Source organism: Scyliorhinus canicula, chromosome 3, assembly GCF_902713615.1.
Source record: "Scyliorhinus canicula chromosome 3, sScyCan1.1, whole genome shotgun sequence".
NCBI classification, from domain to species: Eukaryota; Metazoa; Chordata; class Chondrichthyes; order Carcharhiniformes; family Scyliorhinidae; genus Scyliorhinus; species Scyliorhinus canicula.
The window spans coordinates 33,339,778-33,348,754 of record NC_052148.1 but is presented as its reverse complement, the minus strand read 5'-3'; positions in this window follow the sequence as shown (position 1 = coordinate 33,348,754).

Genomic DNA, 8,977 nt, shown 5'->3' with positions numbered 1-8,977 from the left:
TCCTCTCCACGTTCACTCTATCCAGGCCTCGCAGTATCTTGTAAGTTTCAATAAGATCCCCTCTCTTCCTTCTAAACTCCAACGAGTACAAGCCCAGAGTCCTCAAATGTTCCTCATACGACAAGTTCTTCATTCCAGGGGTCATTCTTGTGAACCTCCTCTGGACCCTTTCCAAGGCCAGCGCATCCTTCCTTAGATACGGGGCCCAAAACTGTTCACAATACTCCAAATGGGGTCCGACCAGAGCCTTATACAGCCTCAGAAGTACATCCCTGCTCTTGAATTCTAGCCGTCTCGATATGAATGCTAACATTGCATTTGCCTTCCTAACTGGGCTTGCAAAATCCTACCAACTGTCCTGGTTTGACACAATTCACAGCTCTTTAACCAGGGATTACCCCTCTCTCAGGATCTGTAAAGACTTAATTACCTGCAAATGCTCACATTCAAAGCATGGTCTTGCATCTTTGACTTTGTCTATATATATGTTTCTGGAACATGCCTCTTCATTCACCTGAGGAAGGAGCAATGCTCTGAAAGCTCGTGTTTGAAACAAACCTGTTGGACTTTAACCTGGTGTTGTAAGACTTCTTACTGTGCTCATCCCAGTCCAATGCCGGCATCTCCACATCATAACTCAAGAAGCTTGACACCATTCAGGACAAAGCAGCCTGCTTGATTGGTACTCCATCCACAAATATTCACTCCCTCCACCACTGACAAACAATGGCAGCCGTGTGTACCATCTGTAAGATGCACTGCAGTAACTCTCCAAGGCTCCTTAGACAACACTTCCCAAACCCACAACTACCATCTAGAAAGACAAGAGCAGCAGACACATGGGAACACCATCACCGAGAAGTTCTCCTCCAAGTCCCTCACCACCCTGACTTGGAAATATATCACCGTTCCTTCACTGGCATTGGGTCAAACTCCTGGAACTCTCCAGGTGTATCTGCACCACATAGACTGCAGAGGTTCATAGAAATATACAAGATAAAACTGGACAGCATAGTACAGGCCCTTCGGCCCACAATGTTGTGCCGAACTAGTCTGAAACTAAGATCAAATCAACCTACTCCCAATCATTCTAGTGCACTTCATATGCCTATCCAATAACCGCTTGAAAGTTCCTAAAGTGTCCGACTCCACTACCATAGCTGGGAGTGTGTTCCACGCCCCAACCACTCTCTGAGTAAAGAACCTACCTCTGACATCCCTCCTATATTTTCCACCATGATCTTTATAGTTATGCCCCCTTGTAACGGCTATATCCACCCAAGGAAAAAGTCGCTGAACGTCCACTCTATCTATCCCTCTCATCATCTTATACACCTCGATTAAGTCACCTCTCATCCTCCTTCGCTCCAATGAGAAAAGCCCTAGCTCCCTCAACCTTTCCTCATCAGACCTACCCTCCAATCCAAGCAACATCCTGGTAAATCTCCTTTGCACCCATTCCAATGCTTCCACATCCTTCCTATAATGAGGTGACCAGAACTGCACACAATACTCAAAATGTGGTCTAACCAAGGTCTTGTACAGTTGCAGCATAACGTCACGGCTCTTAAACTCGATCCCCCTGTTAATAAATACTAACACACTATAGGCTTTCTTCTTGGCTCTATCCGCTTGGGTGACAACTTTCAGTGATCTACGGGCATAAACTCCAAGATCTCTCTGCTCCTCCACATTCTTCAGAACCCTGCCGTTAACCCTGTAATCCGCATTCAAATTTGTCCTACCAAAATGAATCAGCTCACACTTATCAGGGTTAAACTCCATCTGCCATTTTTCGGCCCAGCTCTGCATCCTATCACTGTCTCTTTGCAGCCTACAACAGCCCTCCACATTATCCAGCACTGAACAAATCTTGGTGTCATCAGTAAATTTACTAACCTAACCTTCAACTCCATCATCCAAGTCATTGATAAAAATCACAAATAGCAGAGGACCCAGCACTGATCGCTATGGTACACCGCTGGTAACTGGGCTCCAGGATGAAAATTAACCATTTACCACCACCCTCTGTCTTCTATGTGACAGCCAATTACTGATCCAATCAGCCAAATTTCCCTCTATGTCATGCCTCCTTACTTTCTGCATGTGCCGACCATGGGGCACCTTATCAAACGCCTTACTAAAATCCCTGCATACGACATCAACTGCTCTACCTTCATCTATGTACTTAGTTACCTCCTCAAAGAATACAATCAAACTTGTGAGGCAAGACTTACCCCTCACAAATCTGTGCTGACTATCCTGGATTAAGCTGTATCTTTCCAAATGATCATAAATCCTATCCCTCAGGACCCTTTCCAATAATTTACGTATGACTGAAGTGAGACTAACTAGCCTATAATTCCCAGGGTTATACCTATTCCCTTTCTTGAACAAGGGGACAACATTCGACTCTCTCCAGTCTTCTGGCACTATTCCTGTAGACAGTGAGGACAGCAAGATCAAAGCCAAAGGTTCTGCAATCTCATCCCTCGCCCCCCAAAGAATCCTAGGATATATCCCATCAGGCCAAGGGGACTTATCTTTCCTCAGGCTTCTCAAAATTTCTAACACCTCTTCCTTCTGAATATCTACCTCCTCCAGCCTACCAGCCTGTATCGCACTATCCTCCTCAACAACATGGCCCCTCTCCTTTGTGAACACTGAAGAAAAGTATTCATTTAGGGTCTCTCCTCTATCTTCAGACTCCATGCACACATTCGCACTACTGTCCTTGACCGGCCCTAACTTCACCTTGGTCATTCTTTTATTCCTCACATATGTGTAAAAAGCCTTGGGGTTTTCCTTGATCCTACGCGCCAAGGACTTCTCATGCCCCCTCCTAGCTCTCCTAAGCCCTTTCTTGAACTGCTTCCTAGCTACCTTGTATCCTTCAAGTGCCCTAACTGAACCTTATTTTCTCTTCCTGACATAAGCCCCTTTCTTCCGCTTGACAAGACATTCAACCTCTTTTGTAAATCATGGTTGCCTCACTCGACCATTTCCTCCCTGCCTGACAGGGACATACATATCAAGGACACGCAGTATTTGCTCCTTGAACAAGCTGCACATCTCAATTGTGCCTATCCCTGACAGTTCCTGTTTCCATCTTATGCTCCTCAATTCTTGCCTAATCGCACCATAATTACCCTTCCCCCCAGTTATAAACCTTGCCCTGCCGTATGTTCCTATCCCTCTCCATTGCTATAGGGAAAGTCACCGAATTGAAATGAAATGAAATGAAAATCGCTTATTGTCACGAGTAGGCTTCAAATGAAGTTACTGTGAAAAGCCCCTAGTCGCCACATTCCGGCGCCTGTTCGGGGAGGTTGTTACGGGAATCGAACCGTGCTGCTGGCCTGCTTGGTCTGCTTTCAAAGCCAGCAATTTAGCTGTGTGCTAAACAGCCAATTGTGGTCACAATCTCCAAAGTGCTCTCCCACAACCAAATCTAACACGTGGCCCGGTTCATTACCCAGTACCAAATCCAATGTGGCCCCGCCTCTTGTTGGTCTATCCACATATTGTGTGAGGAAACTCTCCTGCACACACTTGTTAAAAACAGCCCCACCCAAACTATTCAAATTATAGTGGCTCCAATCAATATTTGGAAAGTTAAAGTCACCCATGACAACTACCTTGTGACTACCGCACCTATCCAAAATCTGCATTGCAATCTTTTCCTCCACAACTCTGTTACTGTTTGGGGGCCTATAGAAAACTCCTAACAAAGTGACCGCTCCTTTCCTATTTCTAACTTCAGGCCACACTATTTCAGTATACAGATCCTACTCAAACTGCCTTTCTGCAGCCATGATACTATCCTTGATTAACAATGCTATGCCTCCACCTCTTTTACCACCTTCCCTAATCTTACTGAAACATCTAAACCCCGGAACCTCCAAGAACCATTCCTGCCCCTGTTCTATCCACGTCTCCGTAATGGCCACATTGTAGTCCCAGGTACCAATCCATGCTTCAATCTCACCAACCTTATTCCTGATGCTCCTCGCATTGAAGTAGACACACTTCAAACCACCTTCATGCCTGCAGGTCCACTCTTGTGACCTTGTTACCTTCCTAAGTACTGCACTACCCTCAACTTCCTGAACTCCAGCAACGCTATCTCCTGGACTACAAATCAGTTTCCCATCCCCCTGCCAAATTAGTTTAAACCCCCCCCCCCCCCCCCGGAAGAGCTGTAGCAAATTTCCCTCCCAGGATATTAGTGCCCCTCTGGTTCAAGTGTAACCCGTTCTGTTTGTACAGGTCCCACCTTCCCCAGAACGTGCTCCAATTATCTAAGTAACTGAAACCCTCCCTCCTACACCATCCCTGTAGCCACCTGTTTATCTGCACTTTCTCCCTGTTCCTCACCTCACTAGCACGTGGCACTGGCAGCAAACCAGAGATGACAACATGGTCTGTCCTGGCTCTCAGCTGCCACCCTAGTTCCCTGAAGTCCTGTTTTACATCCCCGTCCCTTTTCCTACCTATGTCGTTGGTACCGATGTGTACCACGGCTTGTGGCTGCTCCCCCTCCCCCTTAAGGATCCTAAAAACACGATCAGAGACGTCACGGACCCTGGCACCCGGGAGGCAACACACCAACCGTGAGCATCCATCGTTGCCACAGAACCGCCTATCTGTACCTCGAACTATAGAGTCTCCAATAATTAATGCTCTCCTGCTCACACCCCTTCCCTTCTGAGCCACAGGGACAGACTCAGTGCCAGAGACCTGTTCACCGTGGCTTACCTATGGTACGTCCCCCCCCCCCCCCCCAACAGTATCCAAAACGGAATACCTGTTATTGAGGGGAATAACCGCAGGGGATCCCTGCACTGACTGCTTCTTCCCCCTCCTTTGAAACGTCACCCCAGCTGCCTTCATTCTTAGGAGTAACTACATCCCTGTAGCTTCTATCTATAACCGACTCTGCCTCCCGAATGATCCTCAGTTCATCCAGCTCCAGCTCCAGTTCCCTAACACAGTCTTTAAGCAGCTGGAGATCGGTGCACTTCCTGCAGGTGAACTCAGAAGGGCCACTGACGGTGTCCCTCACCTCGAGCATCCTGCTGGAGGAACATTGCACTGCCATCTCTGCCATCCCTTCCATTTATCCACTTGGAAATTATAGAGAGAGAAAAAAAAGCTTCCCTGATTTTCACACTTGCCACAGGTTAGAGGTGGTGGAAGGATGGAGAGAGGAAAAGGAAAGAAAAGATTACCTCACCAACTGTACCACATGGTCTTTTGTTTTTGGTTAGAGGATGAGGATGGGTGGTAGACACTACCTGTGTAGTGTCTCGGGTTTAGCCACTGCCTGAAATATATTAGTTCTAGAAAGTCACCCGACAGCAGCTTTCCACAATTCACTCCCCGCAACAGCCAATCAGCGTCGCCGCTCTACCGCCCTCTGCTGGATACTTGATACTAGTCAACTTGCCCCACAGACTATCCTCACTGAGAGCTCCTTCTAGTCGCAGTGACTGTACCTGAGGCAAATCACTCCCCCGCAATAGCCAATCAGTGTCGCCGCTCTGCCGCCCTCTGCAGTTCACCACCACCATCTCAAGGGCATTTAGGAATGGGCAACAAATACTGGCCTAGCCAGCGACAGCCATTTCCTATAAATGAATTAATAAAAATTCCAATAACCTCCTCATTTAACATAGTCGTGGTAAAGTCTCCTTCTTTGATTAACCCTGATGCAAAGCCCCCATTTAACTTCGCAGCCAAGCTCTCTACCTCCATCAATAGGTCTCGGTTTCTGTTCCTAATCAGTGGTACTACTGTTCTGATAGCCACAATCCTATTTTCATACTCGCTCTCTGTTCCTCTTTTCTCCTTCTTCACCACTCTGTATTTTTATATCCATCCTGATTCTCCCTCCTCTAATAAAGCTGAGACCTGCTGTTTGCCCCCTTTTTCTGCTCCATTCTTTTCTCTACCTGCCCGTAGTTTGTCTCCCTTTCTCCATTTTGAGCTGATTCTACCCAGACCGTCTTCATTTCAAAGGTTACCATTTGCTGCATAACATTTTTGTCTTTGCCTTTCACTCCTAATTGCCCAATAAAATCCTTCCTAAATTCATTAACCCTCTGCCTGTTAAGCGTCTCCACAGCAAATTACATGGAATATTTAGTGCATAGACAAGCCATTCAGCCCATCCAGTGCCTGCCAGCATCTATACTACACGAACCTCTTCCTAGCATTCGTCCATCATTTGGTAGTTCTATTCCCTTCTGCCTCATTTACCTTTTAATGTAACCATTTGCTTCAACCACTCTCTGTGGCAGTAATTTCCACATTCTCACCACCCTCTGAATAAAGAAGTTTCTTCTGAGTTTCCTGTTTGATTTCTTGCCATCTATTTTATCTTGATGGCTTTTAGATTTGATTGTCCGCACAAAAGGAAACACTTTTATTCTAGGTTGCTCCTGCCTTCTCCATAACTAATCTAAACCTTGTGATAAAATGGTCACAATTCCCTCAGGTGATCTCTCACGGTGACATTCTCCACTTGGCCCTTTTCATTTCCCAGGACAATGTCCAGCAATGGCTCTTTGCTTATTGGGCAGGAAATACACCGATCATAGAAATTTTCCTGAGCACATTTCCGAAATTTCTCCCTTCGCAGGCCTGAGCAGAATCATTGGCCTGTTCGATATTGCAGTAGTTAAACTCTCCCATTATCATGACTCTGTAGTTCTTGCTCCGCTCAGTAATTTCTTTGCACATCTATTCCATTACCTTCTTCCCACTATTTGGTGGCCAATAAAATCCATCAAGTACCTTTAGAGTTCCTTTATTGTATCTTAACCCCAACCACATAGGTTTGTTTTTTGTCATTCTCGCCTCCGAACAGTTCCCGAGTTAAAAATGTTACCCCTCCTTCTGTTTCGCCTTCCCTATCTTCCTAAATGCCTTGTACTCAGGAATGTTTAACGTCTAACATTCCCTTTTTTCTTGGCCCAGATCTCAGTTATCAACACAATATCATACTTCCAAGTGGCTATTTGAACCTGTCGCTCACCAACTTTATAACCCCATGCACTCTGAACCCAACTTAAACCTATTTGTATTTTCTGTGATCCCACTTTAATCGTGTATTAGTTCTAATGCTCATTGTCCAGTCCTCTGGTTCCTACTTTTCAATAGTACAACCTCCTGTTGAATTAGTTCAGACAGCACTAATTAACCTGCCTGTGACAATGTTGATCACTGCTCTATTGAGGTGTCATCTATCCATCTTGTGTATGTCCCTCTTGCCACAGCATTGGTCTCAATATCCCAGTAATCTGAAACTTTCCCTCCTGTACCATGGCTCCAGCCATGCATTAACCAGCCATTTCACAATATAATCTTACTCCCACCAGCACATGACACTGAGAGTAATCCATAGACTATTCTCTTTGAGATCCTAGTTTAATTTCTTCCCAAGCACCATAAACTCTGCAGGAACTCAACCATGACTTCTGCTGTTTCCCTGTCGCTTCCCTCCTCCTCTCCTGACCCCCACCTCCCCTGAATATTGTGCACCCTGCTGGTGGTTCCCCTTGTCCTAGAATCAGGGAAGCAGATACCATACAGATGTCATGCCATTGGTGGTGGATCTGCCTGTCCCCTGATTATCAAAACCCTAATTACTTCTACATTCTTATACTTTTTTCTGCACCCTGTGCTGTTATTAGCCTCTTTCTGGCAGGCTTGCGATTGCAATCTTTCAAGGTGACCTCACTCTCACTGGTATTTAATGTTGGATGTCAATTTGAGAGTGCCACGTTCCCAGCGGATTCTTGCTATCCCTGCCTCTTCCGGCCCTTCCACGATACACTCACCATGTGAAATGCATACAGGTACACGCTGAACACAGGTAAGCTTGCGCACATCAAACATTGCAAAATGAGTGCTGATCTCTCTTATGAAAGCAAAAGTTACAAGTTAAGCAGTCTTTCATGCTGAGTGTTTAACCCAAACCTGATGCTTTTCTCGAAGGGGTTCAATGCCCTCACACTAAGTAATATAATTAAATAAAGCTCTTTGAAGGTAAGGAATTATCTTCAGCAATACAAAATCTCCAATCCTATAATGACTTCCAAACTGCTTTGGGACATGCTGAGGTTATGAAAGGCAATATATAAATGCAGGTTTGTGCTTCCCTGAAATTGTGGCGAGGGGTTTGGTGGTATGAGTTCTAATCCCACCCTATCATCTGGTGAACTAAATTTCAGTTGATTAAATTATTCTTGAGGAAGAAGCTATTGTCAGTCAGGGTAATTGTTAAACTCAAAGATTATCATTAAAAACTCATCTGGTTTGCTACTGTCCCATAGGGAAGGAAATCTGCCTAATTATCTGGTCTGGCCGACATGAGACTCCAGATCCCCAGGAATGTGATTGATCCTTAACTGTGGCTTAGCAAGCCAGTCTGTGGTGCAAGAAAGCAGCTCACCACCACCTTCTCAAGAGCAATTAGGGCTGGGCAATAAATCTGGGCCTAGCTCCCGACACCCATCCACATCTCATGAAATATTTTTTTTTTTAACAATGTTTTTAACTAGAGCTAGAGCGGCAAAAAAAAGTCCTTGCAAACTGTTTTATCGTAACACACTTTTCTAACCTTGCTGGTGTTCTACATTATACAATTAGTGTCAACTGTGATATCCCATAACTGTGTCAGTCAGCTCTGGGTTCAAGTACTGTTGGAAAGACTTTGGCACACAACCTAGTTTGAGGCTGTCTGTTGAGTGAGTGCTCCACTGTTTGAGACGTGTCTCTTGCAATTAGATAAAGCACTTAGGGCGAAGGGGAGCAAAGGATATGGGGGGAGGCAGGATTAGACTATTGAGTTGGATGATCAGCCATGATCATAATGAATGGTAGAGCAGGCTTGAAGGGCTGAATGGCCTCCTCCTGCTCCTATTTTCTATGTTAGTGAGCCGGTTTCCGTGCAACAAGCCCCAGCACACAA